The sequence below is a fragment of the Ursus maritimus genome, unplaced genomic scaffold, assembly GCF_017311325.1.
Source record: "Ursus maritimus isolate PB19 unplaced genomic scaffold, ASM1731132v1 scaffold_36, whole genome shotgun sequence".
NCBI lineage: Eukaryota > Metazoa > Chordata > Mammalia > Carnivora > Ursidae > Ursus > Ursus maritimus.
The window spans coordinates 6,769,623-6,788,660 of record NW_024426230.1 but is presented as its reverse complement, the minus strand read 5'-3'; the positions used below and the strand labels follow the sequence as shown (position 1 = coordinate 6,788,660).

Genomic DNA, 19,038 nt, shown 5'->3' with positions numbered 1-19,038 from the left:
AGTGGCTTAACATAAAAAAGTCTTATTTCTTGCTCATTTCTTGCTCAGTTTGATGTAAAGCTGGTTTTGCTCTTTTACAAGCCGAGACCCAGAGATCCTGGGTTTCTCGCAGCACAAATGGGAGCGAGCACACAATAGAAAGTACATCCAATTTTTATTTTCTAGGATGTGAAGTAACACATCACTCCCCCTAATATTTGATCACGGAGAGACAGTCACATGATCTTATGAAGAGGCCTGGGGGCTTGGAAATGCCGTGGGGCACATGGATATATTGTAAAAAACCAATGCGTGTTACTACGAGCAGTGTGTTTTTATTATTGGAAAATGAGAAGTACAGATGCACATAAGGAAAAAAATACATATTAAACACAATCCCATTATCTTTTCAAATTTTTGATGATCTTTTCAAACTTCTCTACATACGCATTTTCATGTAATTTTAAATGAGTACGCAGGTTTTCAATAAATGCTGTTTCCCTCCTTTGGAGACTTCATCCATTTCTCTTCCTGTCACGAAAAGCATGCAAATTGGGAGCAAGAGTGACATTGTAGGGATAAACTTGAAACTGCTCTAATTTCTCTGAAATGCATATCAATTTCTATAATTATTGGCAACAGATTACTTGTGATACAGCTTTTTATTTTTAAGATTTTATTTATTTGAGAGAGAGAGCGGGAGCACGAGTGGGGATGGAGGGGCAGGGCAGGGGGAGAATCAGACTTCCTGCTGAAAGGAAGCTTGATCCCAGGACCCCAAGATCACAACCTGACCCAAAGGCAGCTGCTTAAGGGACTGAGCCTCCCAAGTGTCCCTCTTGTAATACAACTTTTACCCAAGACCATGAAACAATGTGTCCTGATTCAGAGGGTAAAAACTTCTGCTTGTAGAACTTGCCAAAAGAGTTAGGTGGTGACAGAGGGAGCCATTAAATTTGGAACATATTTCCCTGGCTACTCATGTTGCTACCTCAACTTTACTTGACAAAGTAGTGCATATGACTTTTTATTGTTCCCTAAGGATGTTTGTATACGCAGTAAGTCCAATTGCAGCATTCAATAAGTCCTGTTTCTGTTCAAAACAAATTACAGTGCACACAATTTTTTTCCTCTGGTCTTACTTGAAATCAGGTAGCTATTATAAATAATACAAAACAAACACTTTATTTTAGAAAATTACAGAAAATAGCATCACCTTTTACAGTGTTACAGAAATATGTGGCTATTTGGAAATCCTAAATCAAAACTCCTTTGAATTAATATCCAAACATACTTAAGGCAAGTAAGACAGATTTTGTTAAATTGTCTTTTCTAATTTTTAATGCTGAGGTAGAGGTTTTGTTGTAGATGAAGCATGACTATAGAAATGCATAGGCAAACAAGACAAGGCCATATATTCCTGCCATCTGGACAGTAGAGACAATTGTTAAATGGTGGATGCAGTTTGTTTTTTTATGGAAAGTATTTAAGTGACTTTCTTAGAGCTTACGAAATACGCTCTTGGTAGTCTGATGAATACACTCATCAGAATTTACTTAAATATTCTTTCTTTTTCCTTTCTTTAAAGATTTTATTTATTTATTTGACAGAGAGAGAGAGTGAGAGAGGGAACACAAGCTGGGAAATGGGAGCAGGAGAAGCAGGTTTCCCGCTGAGCGGGGAGCCTGATGCGGGGCTTGATCCCAGGACCTTGGGATCATGACCTGAGCCAAAGGCAGACGCTTAACTGACTGAGCCACCCAGGTGCCCCAACTTAAATATTCTTTACTGAATTTAATTTAGAATAGTAATAGCAATAGATGCTATTGGCTATCTGTCTGCTACATGCTACATACTCTGCTGGAGCTGGTCTGTGCTCTACCTCACATATTCACAAAGAAACTGCATTATAGCTTTGCTTCATTTTGCAAAGGAGGAGCTGAAGATCAAAGGAGTCATGTAAAGATAGAATGCTGCATAACCAGGTTTGGAATTCAGGTCTTTTCCTTCCAGAATTCCTCTTCACTGCAGTTTCTTTTTCTTTTTCTTTCTTTTCTTTTCTTTTCTTTTCTTTTCTTTTCTTTTCTTTTCTCTTCTTTCTTTCTTTCTTTCTTTCTTAACCCTAATTTATTTATTTAAATCATCTTACAAACTATAGGCATCAAGCAACCGAAGACCAGAAAATTGGGAGCTAGAGTTCAGGACCAAGCCTTTCATGGAACGGCCAAAGACAGAGAGAGAGATGGGAGATGTAAAATTTTCAGAGAAAAGCAGAAAAACCAAGATAGATTGAGAATGAGGTAATGGGCACATTGCAGTCCCTTGGTGGTAGTTAACCTCATGAGAGGAGCTGGAAGAACAGTGCCTACTTGACCTGGCGTGGTTTTATTTTGTTAATGAAAATATTTCATTGTTTAGGGTCAATGAGAGCAGGATAAGATAGTGCCCTTAAAGGTTAAGAATTACCAGTTCCAGATACTAAGTTCTTCCCTTGCTAGAATGAACCACTCACTTAGGAATGTAGAAGTTCTGCTTGTGTAGACACGATAATCCCAAAGTCTGGGCTGGAGACATGACCTTTCACCACAGAGGGTTGATGTGAACTGGGGTCTGGAATTAGGCTCAAGTGTTTTTAGTCAAAGGTGAAGTTTTCTGGGACCTCAGAGAAATTGTGTCCTGCTACGATAGTATTATAATTGGGGAAATGTTTTAGGAGGTTTGGAATACCAGTGATAAAACCCTTGTAAATCCCAGGAAACAATAAACTCACAGTATGTATTGAAAGGAAACCCACCATGTAACTTAAGCAACTAGAAAGAACATGGAAAGATGTGGAAGAAAGGGAGAAAGAGAGGAAAGAAGAGTTAGAGAGAGGCAAACAGGTAAGAAAAGCCAAGACAAATGGGCGAGTAGCTGCTGTAATTGAAGAAGGGGTTCCTGTCCCAATACCAGATCACCTGTAATTCAGTTGTACTTGATATAACTTAGGTGTACTTCATCTTGATGAGCCCATTCTATTATTAAAATAAGAATATTTTTGTTGAACTGGTTTAACAGGATTTCTCAAACACACATGCCTTGATACACACATTCATTTTGTCGGTGTTTAAAGAAAACCTACTGTTTGTAACAGAGGTAGTGTATTCTTTGTAGAGAGTATGAAGATAAAACAGGAGTTGAGTTCAAGCCTGGTGTGACTTGATACAATCAAGATAATACAAAAAAAGTGTATTCTTACTTTTATGAATTTTTTTTTTTAAAGCAGCATGAATAGAGAGCCCATGTTCTCTAAGGATTTATAGAAGATCGATAAGATGTAATTCCCAATCTGGAAAAGTTTGAGTCCAGCAGTGGAGGGTCACAGTCTGGCAAACTCTGGAGGTCTCTGCTTTGGGCTAGAAATATCTCTGCCGTTGAATAAATCCATCTAGGCTGTGGATTGCCTGGAGTTGGTAATTTCTGCTATTGGTGTCAGTATTCCATGTGGTCCCTCCTTATGATTATATTGTTAGATTTCCTCCTCCTTCATTATACTTATAAAAGAATCCATTACCAACCTGAATTCTCAACCATGAGATTCTGTTTTGTTTGTGTACAAACCAGATTTACTCTCTGTCTTTGTCAGCTTGGGCTGCTACGACACAAATACCATAGACCAAGTGGCTTCAACAACGGAAATTTATTTCTGCCTCATCTTAGAGGCTGGGAAGGCCCAGGATCAAGATGCCGGTAAGTTTGGTTCCTGGTGAGAGTCCTCTTCCTTGTTTGTAGACAGTCGTCTTCTTGCTGTGTCCTTACACTGTGGAGAGAGAGCTCTGGTCTCTTCACGCCCTTATGAAGGCACCAGTACCATCATGGGAGCTCCGGTGCCATGACCTCATCCAAACCTAATTACTTTCCAAAGGCCCCACTCCCAAGTATCATCACACTGGGTGTTAGGGCTTCAACATATGAATTTGGGCGGGACACACACATTCAGTCCATAGCACTTGCACAGGGTTACCTTTAAAAAGGGTGTTAAAGAGGAACCAAATTGTCTGATTTCTAGGTAAAATTTAGCAAAAATATGAGATGCAAACATGTTCTTTTCCCCAATCAAGATAAATATACTTGAATCCTCTTTCCAGAAATCTAATCAAATGGAGAGTTCTGACCCTGGCCAAGTTTTCGAAAACATCCAAAATACTCCATTGACCTACGTCTTTGTACATCGCTAGCCGCTGAAAAATAACGCTGTAGAAGTTACAAAATGTTTTGAAATAGTTCTAGAGACCTGGTGATGCTTAAACAGCTCAGCAAAATATTCAGTCCTGCACATATTTGTTGACTTCCTGGACGCTTTTTGCAGGCACTGTGCTAGACAGTGAGATCTCAACCCTCAAGTAGATTTTAATCCAGAAGATGAAAAAATCAAAGGGACAATATGTCAAAACTCGCAGAGATAATTCCACAGAAGCTTGACTCTGGAAGGGAACCCAAGCATCTGGCCCAACCCTTTGCTGCGCAGGAGATGAAGCTGAGGTTCAGAAAAACTCACTCATTATGGACTCGCCAAGAATAGAAGCCAGGGCTTCTGCGGATCATAGGAGCTCTGTTTATCCGAGAGTGGGTGTGCCACCGATCCCAAATTCGTATATTGATTTGTTTTGGAGACTCATTTACGTTCTTGGCTTTCTTATTTTTTTATAGAAGTCAAAATCTTGTTGCAAAGAACGTCATGAGCATCCAATTTCAAAAATACACATGACAATGCTGTGAAAATTGTACAGTACCAATCTGTAAGGCGTTTTTAGTGTTCCCAAGGACTCTTTCATTTTTAACTCCTAGAAGGAAGTCATACAAGCTGGTAACCTCACAACGTGGAAAACATCGTTGGTGTTCAGTACCAAGCTGTTAGATTAATTAATGAATATTTACTGGGGGCAGAGGAGTGCAAAGGTATGGTTTCAGGAAGAAGTCATTGAGTAAGTTGTTCTGAAAAATTTGACCATATGACAAGTGTATCCACCTGACTTATCAATGACCGAAATAGCACTTCTTACGAGAGCAAAAATCCTATGTATAGTACCAAGCAAAGTTCTAATAAGGTTTTCAAGAAAAATGATATAACAAATGACAGATAAATGGGTGGTATGATGCAAAGGTTAATATAGTGTTCTTGCATTTTGTGCCTTTGGATTTTAGGTATATTCAGATTGAACTTCCAGTGTTAAAAGAAATCATGCTCTCCTCAAAGGCGCCGTGGGACCTTAGTAACCCTTTTTCTATTTGTGTGTAACTTTACCGTGGCCTGCTTTTCAGGTCATGAGCTACAGCACAAAGCCGGGCCTGCTTCTGCAACGGCTCTAGGAGACACTTAGAAAGGTTGCACAAAATTGGCCTCATCACTAGTTCTTCCACAGTCACAGAATTTCAACCCCTGCTGGTGTTCTTTCCTTTTAAAAATTCTGACGTGAGCCTCACAGTCACAATCTAGAACATGTTTATTTGTTCACATTAAATCACTTAACTCTCTCCTTTTGATACCAGAAAAGAGCTTCCAAATATACAAAACGTTAATATTTGTTTAAATGGCATGAGTTTATTAAAAATCACCCCTCATATCCAACAGGTGGCACCTACCATGCTTCACAAAATCTGCCAATTATTTGAAAAAATCCTCTGCATTTAGAAAAGATTGAGAGACTAAAAATAATAATTAAAAAGTTCTTGGTCAGGGTTAGTGCTGCATATTTTTCATTGTCCTTCCAGATTCACTCTGCTGTTCCTGGCGCTTGTTCTGTGCTCTGGGAGACTGAGCCCTGTGCGCTGTTTCACCTGGGCTTCCTGCCCTCTGGCTTCATTGGGCTTCAGCCAGTGGAAGGACACAACAAAAAGAAGGAGGAAGTGGGGTCTTAGAATTGACTTCTTGGGTCCCTTTCTAGACATACACTGCATGCTGGCTACACCCTCTACTGAAGGCTGCTGGTTCCATCATGCAGCCTTCCCCATGCAATCACCTAACTAGAATTTAGGGAACTACTCCTTCCCTTTCCCTCTGGAGGCAGGGAGAGGAACACCTCCTCTTGTTGTGAGCCCCAGGGTGCTGAACTATCTTTTCAGGGTCTGTTCTTCTCATGACAGATACAGAAAAATTTAAGCAGAAACATAGAGCTCAGTTATAAGGTTAGGAATTTCTGTCTGCTTTGCTTGGTGCCTGGAAGAGTATCTGGCATACAGTAGGCACGCAATACATATTTATTGAATGTATTGTTATACATATAATTTTTTTAATGAAACCTACATTTGTTAAGTAGATAATGTTCATGATTTCCCAACATAGACATTAAAATTAAATTTCCACATGCATACGAAAACACCTCAGTCACATCCCTTTTTATTATACTTAATTGTACATATATACAAATATGTGAATAAAAAAGATATTAATGAATGAGAGTGACACTGGTCGTGTCCTAATGGAAATAACTGGATAAAGATGTTCACTATTTCAGATAGAATTCAACCTTGTAAGCAGGAGATAACTCATGCCTTCTCTTTCAATTCCCCCCAAATAAACAGGCTCACCTAGGGCGCCCCATGAAATAAATATTAATCTAGCCCCAGCTGAGCATCTGCTCCACTCTAGAAGCTGGGAGTATAATGGTGAGAATGCTGGATCCCACCGCTCCCCACCCTGTGGAAACGTGCTGGCCTAAGGGTGAGGTAGAAAGAGTACTGAGTGTAGTGGGAGCCCATGAAAGGATTATCTTTGACTTAAAACTTCTTAGCTGCAGAGCTGAGAGATAAGAAGGTGTTTGCCAGGTACTGGAAGCAGGTTGGGAGCAGAAAGGGGTTTCAGGCACAAGGGACAAGAGCTTGCACAAAGGTGTAGAGAGTGAAAGCATGGCTCACTCAGGCAACTGAAAGAAGTTCTTTATGGCTGGAATACAGAGTTTGAAAATGAAATATTGAGAAATGAGGGAGGAGAAGTAAGTAGAAGTCAGACCATGAAAGGTTTTTTTTTTTTTAAAGATTTATTTATTTATTTATTTGACAGAGAGAGAGAGAGAGAGACAGCCAGCGAGAGAGGGAACACAAGCAGGGGGAGTGGGAGAGGAAGAAGCAGGCTCCCAGAGGAGGAGCCTGATGTGGGGCTCGATCCCAGAATGCGGGGATCACGCCCTGAGCCTAAGGCAGACGCTTAATGACTGAGCCACCCAGGCGCCCCCATGAAAGGTTTTATATAGGATTTAAGGGAGTTGAGATTTCAAGCCAGTTAAGTGCTCATAGAGTGAGAATAAAACATAAGAAAATCATTATTCTTCCCCTATTCTCCAAAATATAAACACACATATACACTTTCTATCTCCCAATTGGGAGGAAGTTAAGGATCCCAGAAGTTATGGGGATCATCCTTAAAGCAATGATCGTCTAATTGATATTAATCCATATTTGACATGCTTAATTAATATGGTTAATCGGCTAACAGTTACTGTGTGTTTACTATGTTACAGGCACTGTTCTAAGAACTTTATAGGTATGACTTTTTTAAAAGATTTATTCATTTGAGAGAGAGAGACAGAGAGAGGCAGCACTCCCGCACGCACATGAACTCACGGGGTGGGGGCAGAGGGAGAGGGAAAGAATCCTAAACAGACTCTGTACTCATGGAGCCCACAGGGGCCTCAGTCCTACAACCTGGAGATCATGAGATCATGACCTAAACTGAAACCAAGAGTCAGGTGCCCAACAGACTGCACCACCCAGGTGCCCCTAGGTATTATGACTTTTTTTTTAATTAAAGATTTTATTTATTTATTCCAGAGAGAGCGAGAGCGCACGCGTGCAAGGGAGAGGGAGAAGCAGACTCCCCGCTGCGTGGGGCTTAATCCCAGGACCCTGAGATCATGACCTGAGCTGAAGGCAGATGCCTAACTGACTGAGCCACCCAGGTACCGCTGACTTTCTTTAACACACTCACAGTAACCTGATAGATAACCTATCAGATAGTTACTATTATTATCTGAAATTTACAGATAAGGAAGAAGAGGCACAGGAAAGTTGAAAGACTTACTCAAGGCTACACAGATAGTAAGTGATAGAGATTTAAAAAAAGAAGGGGGGAGTAGTTGTTTTTCCTCACCTCCGATTGAAGGTAGATTGGGAAAAATACTTGGGAACTGCATTGATCTTGAACATAAATAATTAGGACTCGGTGACAAGCTTGCTTTATACAGAAGCAACAAATTGTGCATATACCTTATATCATGGCATCAAATTGTGCATATACCTTATATCATGGCATAGAGAACAAATTTACTGAATAGATACATTAAGTGTGGAAATCGATGTAATACAAACACGGCAATTAAATTGCTTTTCTTTTCTTTTTTTAAAATATGGAACGCTTCATGAATTTTCGTGTCATGCTTACGCAGGGGCCATGCTAATCTTCTCTGTATCGTTCCAATTTTAGTATATGTGCTGCCAAAGCGAGCACTGAAATTGCTTTTCTAAGGGGGTAAATTGAACAGAACTTTTTTAAAAGTCAGGGAGCCATGGAAACTAAAAAACGAAATTTGAATCCAAACAGGTCATGAACCAGTAAGTGAAGGGCTATGTCTGGTGCCTCCATTTTCCTAACTTTAAAATAAAGTGACATTTTATATTACTATATTGGAGTGTTAAAGAATTATGCATCAGACAGCCATTTGAAAATAGTCTATGCTGTAATTATAAATGAGAAAAGACAAAGAGTTATTTGAATTAAGTAACTTCATAGTCTTTAGTGTTATTGGAAGCTTACCATTAATCTTTAAGAAAAATAAGTCTTTGGTAGTTTGACACCAGCAGATGGCGCCCTAACAAAATAATTTGCGTGCCATAGGTGAACTTCCAGAGCCCTCTGTGCATTCGAATGCAAGGCAAGCTCACTGTATTTGGATATGCAGGATAGAAAAGAGAAAAACCAAAGACAAGACTTGCTCTTTTTGAGCCAGATAATTTTTACTTGGGAAGGAAAAAGCAAAAAGAACGTTTTCCTAATTACTCTTTATTTTGTGAATACCTAGTTAGCATGAGTCATTATTATAAGAAAATCCTCTATAAGTCTGTAGAAAACTCCACCTAGAAAAGGTAACATGATTACACTGAAAGGAATAAAACGGACTGATCCATATGCTTTCCATCCAAAAAAAAGGGGGGGAGGGAATTTGGTGAAACAAATGTTCTTTTTCATTGCTTCCACTGTCAGAGATAACACTAGTTTTGTTTTGTCTTTTACAATGTAATTGAGAAGAACTAAACATGAAGCCTGCACCCAAGATACTTGCCACAATGCCCATTTCAATTTCAGACCTATTCAGCTTGAATTATTCCAATTAGGTAATTGGTGTTTGAATGCCCCCCTTATTATTTATGTGTTAACTGTTATTTTTAACGCAAATACAGGATATTTTGCCAAGATCATGAGAAATGCATCTTTAAGGGATGAGTATATTCCTGTTTTGGAAAAAGTCAGGGTTACCACTTTTTCTTTCTTCATCCTTTTGCATAATTCCAGGTATTTGATTTAAGGAATCAACGAGATCGACATTTTACCGATCATTTTCTGGTCTCTCAAAAGTGTACCCAAGTTATTGCCCTTTCACTAAACCCTCTCACCTGCCTCAGTCCCTAATAATTCTTCTACAAATATATCAGTTTATAATTAACTCTGCAAGGAATTGTAATCGAAGAGTCAAATTTGGGTATAAAAACTCCCCAGGAGCCAAGACCAGCCCTCTGCCCAAGATGGAAACTTGAGGTATGAGGCAGTGGTGACAGGAGGTAGCAGTAACTACATCCAGCCCCGGTCTACAATCTCCTTTCTTTGTTTACTTACTGCTGGGTCTTGCTCAAGAAAAGGACTGAAATTAAGTATATAATTCCATCCTCTTAAAAGAAGGAAAGGCTAAACAACCTGACTAGGTATTTTAGGGATAGGGTGTTTGGGAAGAAATCAGGGTGATTTGCTCGCTGAGAAACAACGGTGTCTGGAGGCAAAGTCCTTTTACATGAACAAAGCAGCCCACATCCACCAAGGCCTTGGAACCAAGTGAGGCCAGTGCTTGGAAGACAAACCACACGGTGAAGGAGACAAAACTCAGTGAATTTACAACCTGCCTTGAGAAGCTCATCCAGTTGTAAGTAATAACGGTTAACATTTATTGAGCACAAACTATCACTTAGGGACTCTTCTAAGCATTTATATAAATTAATAATTCTTTCTAATTAGATTTATATAGATTTATATAGATTAATTAATAATTCTTTCTAATTAGAACCCAAGACCCTATAAAATCCTACGTGCGTTTTATTTTATTTTTTTTAAAAGATTTTACTTCTTTATTTTGAGAGAGAAAGAGAGAGAGTGTGAACGGGGGGAGGGGCAGAGGGAGAGAAGAGGGAGAGAATCTCAAGCAGACTCCCTGCTAAGTGCGGAGCCCGATGGGCTCGATCTCACAACTCTGAGATCATGACCTGAGCTGAAACCGAGAGTCAGATGCGTAACTATGAAGCCACCCAGGTGCCCCTGCAGTATATACATTTTAAAGCTGAAGAATCTGAAGCATCAATAGCTTTATCCAAATTGACCCTGGGTGGTCTGGGTCCGCTTTTAGCCACTAATCTATCACCTCTTTAACAATTTTCTATGAACCTTTTGTGAGTACTTCACCGCTATCTAAATAAAGATGGAGAAAAGCAGGTTTCATACAGCAGAAAGAAAGTTTTTTTGTTTTTTGGTTTTTACTGAATTTTGGAGCAGTGGGACTCTCTGGGTTGATAACAAAACTCAATCCTAACACATTTTTTCACCGCCTGGCAATGTGGCTCAGCTTGTCCTTACCCCAGAATGCCTGGTCAGCACAGCAGCGCTATCAGTGTCTGCAGAAGGGGAAAGTTCCCACTCCTCAAGAGTATGTCAAGGAAAGAGTGATTCAGAAGATAGTGGGGGGCACAGAGAAATGCAGTAGCAGGTAGAACTGAGTGTAGGAAACTAGTGCTTTAAACAACTGCAGGAAGGAATCTTGGAACCCATCTTGGAATCACTGCGAAAGAGTGGTCAGCAAAGAGTACATTGGAGTGGTTTCAAGTCAGGGAAGAGGGCCTCGAGGCTTCTCTCTCCACCCTCAGAGACCTTTTTCTGGGTCTCAGAGTGCTATCAGCTCACAGCCTCCCACCTTCCTAGCATTCTAGAGTTGAGAATCACGTCTGGAGACCCCTTAGCCAAATGTCAAGTTACTGATTTACCTGTGAGTCTGCTTCTTCTCCCTGGTAACGCTTAATGTTGTCAGCTGTGCCAGCTAACTCCTTGATCAAGAAAGAGCAGTCTAGGCTCTGTTTCGTCACCTTTATTTTCCTCTTGGAATTCTAAAAAGGGATGGTTCCTGAGTCTTCCCCTTTAGCCGACTCTTTTCACAACTCACTTCCCATCAGGCCAATTTGTTTTCCCACTTTATCCTAAAGAACTCCAAGGAAGGAAGCTAATAAAACCCACTTAAGGCAGAAGTTGGGTAACTACAGTCATTAGCGTCTCTGAAGTTTTTTCCCCCTTCTGTGTATTATCACCATCAAGGCTAGGCTGATGTTTAGCAAAGAGCACCTGTCAAAACAAAAGAAGAGTTTCACACCTCACAATTTTAAGCCCCAGGTAAGAAACTCAGCCTGGTGGATCGGCAAAGAGGAAGACATGAAACCTGAAACTCTAAGACTTGGAGAAGAGTTAAATGAGTTTCCTCTGGGTACCAACAGGCTTTTGTTTAACACGATTAAATCCTCTTTGTTTCATTACAGACATCCATTCGAAAACAAACAGTGTGATCAAGATAAAGGCCTGGAGCAGCATTCTGTTTCTCTTTCTCGTCTTTTTCTCAGAGAGCTATCACCACCTCTCAGTGGACAGGCTTAAAGGAACTTCACTGGCTCACAGAAAATTGATGCGCGGAGCTAAGCAGGTGTACGGGAAAGCTTTGCGCTGCAGGGTTAGGGAATGGGAAAAGTGTGAAGCACTTATGTCCATGACCAGATCGAGTGATAAGAGGACCGGCTTCCTTTGCTGTCTAATTAATTGTCTTTCTTTTCAAAACATGGTCTTTGATTTCAAGAAGCACCTGAAGAAGGTAAGACCTAGTCCTAGTACAACAACTGAAAACTCAAATGGGGGCTGAGGGTGGGGGGTGGGAGTGTATTGCGCGGACAGAAAGAACGGAGAGGGGGGCGGAGGGACGTGTTACGGAGTCAGTAACCGAAACAACAAAATATCCAGTCAAAGAGGCGGCCGTCAACTGAATTCTATCAGGGATGCAACAAAATGGAAACTGGTGTGCATTTCCAAGGCAATCCTTTCTATATTATTAAATCGCTTATTTTATTGTTATTAGGCAACACTCTTTTTTTTTTTTTCCCGAAACAAAACATGGACATTGTCAGTGTAACAGCTACACTGAGCTGACAGAAGCTGGGGTCATCCATATACACATTTTAATTACCTCTTTTCAGTCAGGAACATCATTAGAAGTTTATTATTACCAGCCACTATCTTGTGATCTTAATTGGCTTCCTTCACAGACGACACCATGAAGCCAATGGAGAGGCTCTGGCAGCCTCCCAGAGATAGTGACCAGATCCGTGACACTTTATACTGAGACTGTCTTCAGCTGAATAACAGCCATCAGTTTAAGTTTTAATGCTAGACATGAGGTGGAAGCTTCTTTTAACACCTGTATGCAGAGATGGTCCTGATTCCATGGTGTTGAAAAACACACGGGGAAGGAGCGACTTCTCACACACCTTTGTTCGGGTTACAGAGACATTATCTATACGTAGGAAAGGGACGTGCCAAGCAGCCAGTTATTCCCTGTGGCTCTCTTGGATCCTGGTAAAGTGGAAAATCATAGTTTGCTTACCAAAGGGAAAAATCTGGATCCAGTTGACGCGAAGATTAAATCTGCAGCATGGGCCATGGTTATCTGGCTGCTTGCTACTCAGAAAGTATGGAAACACCCTTAAATTAATAGTTTGCATTAATAACACTGGGCCTGAATCAATAATAGTTATTAACTTGGTTTCCAAAGCATTTGCAATCATGTTGGGGGTAATGGCAAATTTTGAGGCAAGGGGAAGAAGAGAATGATTATGAAATAAACATATTGTCATGTCCTGTGGTGGATGAGAAAAAGAAAAGTCTGTGAATAGAAGTGTATCTTTCTCTTTGTGAAAGGAAGATAAATAAGTTCAGAAATGTTAAAAACTGGGATTCAGTCTATAAGACCAGGCTGAGGATTTCTGGGATACCTTCTTATTATGGTAATTATATTATTACATTACGTTATTGATTCCTGGCGCTTTGGGCCATTCTTCAGTCATATGTATAGAAATAGAGCTAAGTCACAAATATTCTAGCTTTGGGTAATTATCAAATCTCAGTAAAATTTTGAGTTCCACCAGAGAGGAAGAAAAACAAGTAATTGTAAAAAGCTACATATATCAGTGGATTACTTAATCAGAATAATAATGATTGGAAAGGCTGTTTCTATCTTTACGGTGAAGATTCAAAAGATATTGGTATTATCTATATATTCCTGACTTATTCTTTTAAAAAAGATTCTTGTCATTCCTCATGATCTGCAGATGTAAGGAGTATATCTACAGCAAATATTGCAGAAAAAGGCTAGTAAATGGGTAGACTCTTAGGAGTAAAATTTTCCACTCAGTGAAGTGAACTAGTATAGACATTAAAGTCTTTGGAAGAAACATCAGTCCACTTTGTTATCCCTCCAGAGGTTTGGTTATCAGAGGATTAATACATCTGCTTTCTTCCCGACAATTACTCTACAGTGACCCGGAATGCATAGGCTGGTTTTCCAGGACTTGATATTTCACTTTTTACTAGCACTCAACCGTCTGATCGTAGGTAAATATTATGAAATTAGAAAAATATAAATGACAAAACCAACTTCATCTTATGGAATTCCTGGCATATGAGGTCGTGTCATGCTTATTCATATGTAAGTATCATTTCTATGCCCTATGTATAGGTTTACATTTTAAAATGTGTCTCAAGACTTGACATTGATACATTCCATCTACAAATACAGCTGAATTCTCAGTGAGAAGGATCTTGAAATAAAGAAAAAAAAAGTGGATGAAAAATTCAAATCCCCATAATTAGTATGAGACAGCTAAATATGGTTTAAACAACACAGCAAAATGGGGACTAAATAAAATAATTCTTCTCTTCCTTCATTACCGAGCATCACCTCTTGGCGGCTCCACTTCTGTGACTGGAATGGTCATCTCTGGCCTCCAGAAAAGGTTTCCTTCTCATTCTCATTTTTTGTTTACCTGATGGATTTCCTCTTTTAGGGAGACATGACAATCAGCTTTAAATTTCAGCTGTTTTACTGTATTGAAACAGGACGGTGAAAATACAGCTGTTTCAAACATACTGTGAGCAAAAAGGCAACAGAATCTTTTTAAGAAGAGTTATCAAAATCAGGATGCCAATCACTTTTAGAAGCAGGGTAAAAATTACTTGTACTTCAATATTTATATTTATATTTATTATAAGAAAAAAGTTTTTTTGTTTTTTGTGTTTTTTTTTTGTGGAAAGGAGGTGCAGAAAAGGGCATAGTATTAGCTAAATATTGTACCTTAGAACATCAGTCATTTCCTTCTCAATAGTACTGAAAGGGTCTAATTTATAAGTTTTTCCATCTCCCTGTTATGCTGGTTTGTAAGTTCTGACACTGCTACTGGTATGTTAATGAGAAGCTAGCGTTCCATTAAGAGAAAACCATATGCTCTGCTGCCTACTGTGAAAGAGAAAGCATGTAATGTGGCTGTTGCCTTAGTAACACATTAATTCATTTTGTCAGTGTTGGCACAGATCATTTCATTTATAAGAAAACAAGTATAATAGTTTACCACATCTATAATATTTACAGTGTTTCTGTTACAAAACAGTGACAAAATGAGTTTAAAAAATAGAGTTGGTATAATATCATTAAAATATGGAATTTGTGGTAAAATTTTCCCTGTAAAAATGAAAAAAAAAATCAAGATTGGTGTAAAATTCCTCTTCACGATCCTACTTAAAACATTTTAACACCAAACTGTTTGCTTTTTAGCATATTTGTATTATACTAATAACGTGCGTCTGCTGCAAAAAATTTAGTCCATGGAAGACACAAGTGCATTAACAGTTTTTAATGAATGCTAAACAAAATATTTCATACAACAGTTTTGTTAAATTACAACCATTATAAACCTAATCGTATGCTAGTGTGTTACTCATAACAAGACTAAACATTTATCTAGTTTTATCTGTTCTTCCAGATGTTTATTAGTATTCTAGCACTCCTAAAATATTTAAATTAAACCACTCCATTTTCTCATGTGAATGCATTTTGGGTTTTATTCACAGAAAATCTAGTCACATGTATATCTAAATAAATATAGAACACTGTATATGCTTTATGCACAAGTGATACTTAATGTGAATTGAGATAATCCAAAAGCATGATAAAGGAGAGAAGTGATTAGGGGAAAGACAAGTTCCTGTTTATTAAAGTCTGCACCTGCAGCAGGATATCGGTTCTACCATCCTTAGGGTATTCCACACCTGTAAACACACATTCTTAACAACAAACATTTTGCATCTGTGATGTTCACCCACCTCCTTTAACCAATAGAAAGGGACCCGCGTACAAGATAGCAAGCAACTATCATTTACCAGTTTATGTAGTGATTCAAGGTTTATGTCATTTCAAAGGAAGCATTTCTACATTTACGTAAGTTACATAATGAGTGCAAAGCGCTGCCGAGCTGGCCATCTAAGTAATGAATGGCCAATTATACTTTCAACATTAAGAAATACCTCCCTAAAGTGCTGGTGTTCAATGGGTTCATCCAAAGCTTCAAGAACCAAATGTGGGTGTTTTTGTTTCTGCTCTCCTGACTATATTCACTGCAGTGCTCCCAAGGTTGATGGGATTCTTTCTAATTAGAACCCAAGACCCAAGAGTACTTTTAAGAGTCTTCTTTACAGACCTGCAATGCGATTACTCTGGGAAACACTTAAGAAAATAAAATTTATGATTAGCTTTGATGAAAATGACTTTAGTTTTAACTTCATAATATCTCTGCTTTGATATGGGTAAAATACTTTGAATGGCTACATCACCAGAAGAGAAAATATAACCAAACATCAATGTGATTTTATATGATAGGGAATTAAATGTCTCTGAAATGTAATCATATCACATTGACTCACCCAATAAAAGTAACTTAATGAAGTATTTTATCTAATTCGTATGTTTTTACTTATTAGTTTGTGGTGCTTGAAAAAATAAGCTGTAAACTTTTCAAGATCCTTCTTTCAACTTGAGCTATTTCTATCAATATAACTGGTTTGTCAGCAGTTAAATGGTACCATATTTACACTTTAAGTACACTAAATTATGGGTAGCTTTATAAAAAATTCACTGGTTGGACTTCCTATAATAATATGATATGCATTACTAGGACTTTCGTTAAATAAAAAAATTATCTTGTGGTATATAGCACCTCAAATTTTAAAGCTTTTTGATTTTAACAGTTTCTTGTTATTCATCCCCCATTAATTAATGCATTAATCAATGTAAGATTGGATAGAAAATAAGATGTAAACTGGAAAACATACATATATAAGCTTGTATGGGTATATATATTCACACATATAGTTTTATGCTATTTAATATGTTTTTAAATTTTTTCTTGATAAATAAAACCACGTATTTTATATCTAATATTACCCTAGTGAAACCTCTCAGTATTTTCTCATGATGATTTCCAAAATCCACATTTAATCCAAGAGCAAAGAAAGAGCAAAGAAAACTATTGTACCCACATGATGATGAAAAAAAGATGAAATAAAAATTCCCAGAAAAAATGATTTATTGTGTTTAGATATGTTATATACTGTAATCAGGTTAACTATCCTTTGCTCACTAATGCCATCAGTTGTGTTTGCTTTATTTCCATGCAGGAATATGAAGGATCAAGAACGACAGTCATGAAGGCCAACTACGTTCAAGGTCAGCTTCATGTATGTATTTGTTAACATATGTGAGTCTGAGGAGTTCAACTCTGATAATATTAAATTATTATGTTGCTTCACAACTGCTTACTCAAAATGTTATAAAATATTCTGTATAAATAATACTTATTATAATCACTATTTTGAAATGTGTATGAAGTATAATCAATACATATCAAGTATAAAGAGATATTTTTGAGCTGTTTGAGTATTTATTTAAGAACTATAAAGGGGCATAGAGTAAATGTATGAAAAACCAACATTAAAGTATTTTTTAAATGGCACATGTCAGATAAATACGTCATAAATACTTGTTGAATAAATGAGTGAACATAAAGTACGTAAGTATACTTGCATTCATACCAAACTTCTAGTCACATACTCACTAAATTTATGGTATTCACGATCTTACTGGCGGAGAATTTTGATTATAAGAGTGCTGAAAGTAAGGATTTAAAATTTAGCAGTAGCTAACCAGGCTCAGCTTTTGGAGTTCCTCTTTTATGAAGTACAGTTTCAGTCCAGTTGAAGTCAATGGAAGTTTGCTCAGCGCTAGAAAAGGAGGGTCAGAATTAAATGACCTCTCAAATCCTTTACCATAAAATTATATTAAAATAGTTGTACAATAAGAATGCAAATTTTAATAGTTATGAAAAGATATTTTAAACTGAGATGTAACTTTCTATTGTCATAATTCATTTAATACAAAGTATACACTATGACTCAAATAATAAACTTTAAATAGTTGAATAAAGAAAAAATTGGTCTATTGCATTAAGGGTATAGAGAGAAATATATCAGAATAAGGATAATGGTGTGATTTGGGCTCTGTTCTTTTCTGGGAAAAATTCAGATCTCTGTTTTAACTTTTTCTTATATATTTTCATATATATAATACTTCCTAAGTAAGTGTGGAAGATATAAAATACATTCTATAATATTTTAAAAGATGTATGTAATATTATTTTATATTTTTCCCTTGAGTAATACACAAACAGCTTTTGGCCATTAACTTATTTCTAACTAGCCCAGTGATTAAGATACACTAAAATATCTAGTCCTGGGATATTATTTTCTAGGCTTAATTCATATGGTATAGGAGAGCATATTACAGCATATGTGACCCAAACTTTTATGATATAATTAGTACATAAAAAAGCTTTACTCAGAAATATTAGAACACTGCATAGTAGTTTCTTATATATTTCAAGTTTACTTAAAGAGAACACGTTGGAGATAGAAATTTTCCTAGGTTAATGCCAAGATTGTTCAAAACACACACCATGCATTTTCTTGAGTTTTGTCTCCTTTTTAACTTTTGGTCACATTGATAAGCAGCCCAACTTCTTAGCGGTATAATCAGAAGCTGTAATCATATCTGAAGACTGGACTTTTTACTTACAGGATCTTATGTGCTAGCCAATACAACAGGGTTTTCCTTTTGTTTGTTTGTTTTGCTTTTTCCTCTTAAATACAGAGACAGAAACTTGTGCCTCAAAAAGAAAGACTCTTGTGGGGAACAAAAGTGTACTAAATAAAAGTACACATTATCAAATTTGAATTTTTTTCTAGAAAATAAAATTTGGGCATATATAAAAAACACTTTTCTAAAAAACTAGATCCCTATAAACTACATTCTATTGTGATAAAATTGAAGAATATTTCATAAACCAAGAGTATCCACTAAGATACTAATATCAGAACTGGAACTCTACATCTTTAATATAGAAATACTACTTGCAGAACTTTTACCATGATAATAATTTCTCATTTGTTTATCAGTAAAGGGTAGTATAATTTTTTTTTTTATAAATCTCACTTCAACATTCATGCTGAAAAACTCTAAAAAGAATATAGTGGGACTACTCAAAGCAATAAATAATGATTTCAGATTTGGCATACAAGGAGTGCTTGACCCATGGCCTCACTCAAGAGTTAAACATAAGCTCTTGCAAGGT

At 37.5% G+C, this 19,038-nt stretch overlaps 1 non-coding gene across 1 annotated transcript; it reads right to left on the bottom strand.

Annotated features, from left to right (window-relative positions):
• Nucleotides 1–8,354: 8,354 nt before the first annotated feature.
• Nucleotides 8,355–8,461, bottom strand: LOC121100323. Its single transcript, XR_005832076.1, has one exon. It is a non-coding gene; the product is annotated as a U6 spliceosomal RNA (small nuclear RNA).
• Between the last annotated feature and the right edge of the window lie 10,577 nt (nucleotides 8,462–19,038).